The sequence below is a fragment of the Rutidosis leptorrhynchoides genome, chromosome 1 (assembly GCF_046630445.1).
Source record: "Rutidosis leptorrhynchoides isolate AG116_Rl617_1_P2 chromosome 1, CSIRO_AGI_Rlap_v1, whole genome shotgun sequence".
Taxonomy (NCBI): domain Eukaryota; kingdom Viridiplantae; phylum Streptophyta; class Magnoliopsida; order Asterales; family Asteraceae; genus Rutidosis; species Rutidosis leptorrhynchoides.
In genome coordinates, this window is record NC_092333.1 from 204778681 (window position 1) to 204782738 (window position 4058).

Consider the following 4058-nt stretch of genomic DNA (forward strand, 5'->3'; position numbering starts at 1 on the left):
GACAAAATTTAAAATTTGTCTTTTTTAAAGCGATTGTTTTAAAAGCAAAGATTTTTGGGTTTTTTAATTATTTTTTGGTATACTTTAGATCAATAAAATTAAAAATAATGATAACAAAATTTTTCGCCCCGCCCACGGGTAAAGCAATTTCGGTTCCATGACCTAGTCTTCAACTTACGATGATTTTTAGAAATCATTTTTTTAAACTTAAAGAAATAAAGTAAATTTTGTTTTTAAATTCACATAAAACTTAAATTTAAAAAGCGTATTAATTTCATACAAACCTACAAAACAAAACAAAAATAAAAATTCAGAATGGAGGGAGAAAACTAGTTCTTTAGTGTCTGCTAGCGGAAAAGACCAATCGGATTCCATTCTCGGAACTACACGAGAACAGAACAACTAACTCTAGACAGCATTTTATTTTTAGAACATTTGAATCTCCCCACTCTTAGGTAGCTGTGGTGTCGAAATTGTGATTAACTACATTGTCAATTTCTCTTGGACCATAATCAACTTGTATAACTGTGACTTTTGCTTTAAGCCATTGGTCGGATTCCTGTGTAATATCCACAAATTCAACTAGTTTTGCCTTTTCTTTAGGCGATAGATTGGATACTAACCGGTTACATAACGTAAAGTTTCCCTTGGTTCTAGCATCGCGAATCCGTTTAATAAGTTTCTTCATTGAACTATTAATAACGGGATCATTTAATTTTGTTTCAACAACGGGGTTTTTTGTTATCAGGTCATCATTAGGTGTTACTTCATTTTCCCCACACTTAGGCATTTTATTATTGTTAAGCACTACCGTTGGAGTTGGTAAAACAATATGCTTCTTACCAATCGTTTTTGTTGGTTCAACGGTTTTGGTTGGTAGAGATTTAGACTTTCGAATCACAAAGGTGACTGATTTGTCACCATCACTAAGTGTCATTCTACTTTTTTTTACATCAAATAATGCCCCGGTGGACGCTAAGAATGGTCGACCTAAAATTAGAGGAATGTTTGAGTCCTCTTCTATGTCAATGACAATAAATTCGTCTAGAAAGGTTAAATTACCTACTTGTACGGGTAGGTTGTCAGCAATTCCAACTGGGTGACTAATGGTTTGATCAAAGAGTCGGATACTCATCTCTGTTGGACTTAACTCACCTACTCCTAATCTCTTATATAATGAAAGAGGCATAACACTCACACTCGCACCTAAATCTGCTAGTGCATCATACATGACATAATCACTAAGTAGACAAGGAACAATAAATTCACCCGGATCACCCAACCTGGGTGGAGGTTTTGGTGGAACTGTCTTCACCGGGTTTACTTTTACGGTTTTTGTTTCTTGTACTTTCTTATTCTTCTTCTTCTTCTTTCCAGAGGTATCACAAACTTTATTACATATTACTTGCTCATACTCAACTCCTTTTCTTGGAAACGGGATGGTTGGTCTGTATGGTGCCACCACTGGCTTTACATACTCGGGTGGTGGTGGTGGTGTAACTTCTTCATTGTTACTCACATCTAAAACCTTCCCATCTTCTGATGCTGGTTTTTCAGAATTCGTTGAAACCATATTAACATTCTCATTCCGAGGATTTACTTCAGTATTACTCAGTAGCTTTCCTTGTTCCCTCTCACTCATCATGCTAGCAAGAGTACTTACGTGTTTTTCTAGATTCAAAATGGAAGCTTGTTGAGTTCTTAGTGACTGATCAAACCTCTCATTTGTCTGGGTTTAAGATGTAATAAATTGTGTTTGAGATTCCATTAGCTTTGCCATCATTTCTTCTAGATTTGACTTTTTCTCTTCGGTTTGTTGTGGTGGTTTATACAAGCCAGGTCTTTGTTGATTGAAAGTGTTGTTTTGAGTTGGTTGGTTATTCAGACCTTGTTGGTTGTACGAGTTATTGTTGGGTCCATTTGGATTGTAAAGAATGTTTTGATTTCGATTAAAGTTCGGCCTTGGCGGTTGATAATTATTTTGATAATTATTTCCCGGCCTTTGGTTCATGTAGGAAACATTCTCACGTTGTTCCATCGTTTGCTCGATGTGACAATCTTTCGTTAAGTGTGGTCCACCACATTGCTCACAACTGATTCGTATTGCGTGAATATCTTTATTCATCTTTTCCATTCGTCTCTCGAAAGCATCGATTTTTGCGGAAACAGAATCAAAGTCATGGCTAGAATCGGCTCTAGCCGCTTTAGATGAACGAAAGATATCTTTTTCCTGGTGCCACTCATGCGAGTGGGAGGCTGTGTTATCAATGATTTTGTAAGCTTCAGTTGCGGTTTTCTTCATAATGGAACCACCAGCTGTTATGTCGATGTCTTTTCGTGTAGTAATGTCGCATCCTTGGTAGAATATTTGTACTATTTGATAAGTGTCTAAACCATGTTGAGGACATCCTCTCAACAACTTTCTAAATCTTGTCCATGCCTCATATAATGTTTCATTTGGCTTTTGCATGAACGTAACAATTTCTCCTTGAAGTCTCACAGCTTTAGATGCTGGAAAGAATTGTTTAAGAAATTTTTCAACTAAAACGTCCCATGTATCAATCGCCCCTTCAAGTAACGATTCTAACCAATCTTTGGCTTCTCCCTTTAAAGTCCAGGGAAATAACATGAGATAAATCTGTTTATCCTCAACTTCTCGGATTTTAAATAGAGTACAGATCCTATTAAAGGTTCAAAGATGTTCGTTTGGATCTTCTTTTGGCGTACCACTATATTGGCATTGATTAGTTACCATGTGTAAGATTTGTCCTTTGATTTCATAATCTGGCGCATTAATTTTTGGTTTAATAATGGCATGACCTTGGCCTGTGCGTGTGGCTCTCATTCGATCTTCCATACTTAGAGGTTCCGTTACTTCCATAATTGAAATTGTTGAATACGAATCACTAGAGGATTCTGATTTAACGGTTTGTGGTTCAGGAGTAATGATTAGTGGTTCTGGATCTTGGAGTTGTCCTTGAATATCCTCCGGGTTTTCAATTTTGAAGTCGGGTTCAAAAAATGGATTATCGGGATTTTGAGTTGGAGTACTTGTTTGACTAGATGATGATTCTAAAGAAAAATCAACGGCGATAATATTGGCTAGATGTCTTGATCGAGTTACAGGTGGTGAACGTATGAGAGGTGGTGAACGTTTTGTTCGGTGCATTCACTGAATATCCTATTAGTTATAAAAAATTATATAAGTTATCATATTAATAGACTTTTCTGATTTTGCCCACATTTCGAATAGCCAATAGATGCAGCAGGTAGCCAGGACCCTTTAAATCGGAAGCCCACAACTCGCCACTAACAAATCTAACTATTACTACGAATCAGAAAATTTTGGATGTCTATCAATTTAACCGCTTAAAATAATTTTTCGTTTTGAAATTTTAGAGAAGAAATAGAAAATTCTATGTTCTAAAAACTAGAGCGTCGAGAAATAAGAAAGAAAAAGAGCGCGTCGAAAAACGTCAAAAAATAAAAGGTCGAAAAACAAATGTCGAAAAAAATAATAATAAGAAAGTAGCGCGTTGAAACTTAAAAGGAACTAAATACTAAAATTTAAAACTTACGTCTAAAGGTATTAAAGCTTAAAAGGAATTCTATATTCAAAACGGCAATAACTTAAAAGTCACTAAAATCTATTAAATATTAACGCTATAAGAGACGTCGTAAAATTTTAAAGCACCTAAATCTTAATCTAAAGAAAAAGTACTTAAGGAATTTTACGGCAAAGCCTAAAAATCTAGAAATATAGTAACTACGGACTAAGTTTAAAACTAGTTACGAATAAACGATTAAAATATACAATTTATAAAAAGAAATAAAAAGTACTAAAATTACAATTTTATAAAAATATTATTTTTATATTATTATTTTATAAAAGTTTTAATTTTATAAATAATAAAACTAATTGAAACTTAAAAATACAAAATAAAATAAACTAAAACTTAATTATTAAATAACTAAACCCAAATTAATATTTAATTTATTATAATTATTATTAATTACGTAACCCTAATTGTGTCGGCAGAGGTACCTGGGCTGTCAAA

The 4058-nt window shown here is 34.1% G+C and overlaps 1 non-coding gene across 1 annotated transcript; it reads left to right on the forward strand.

Moving 5' to 3' along the window:
- Positions 1-2390: 2390 nt before the first annotated feature.
- LOC139886793 (small nucleolar RNA R71) lies at positions 2391-2497 on the forward strand. Its single transcript, XR_011772658.1, has one exon. It is a non-coding gene; the product is annotated as a small nucleolar RNA R71 (small nucleolar RNA).
- Positions 2498-4058: the final 1561 nt, after the last annotated feature.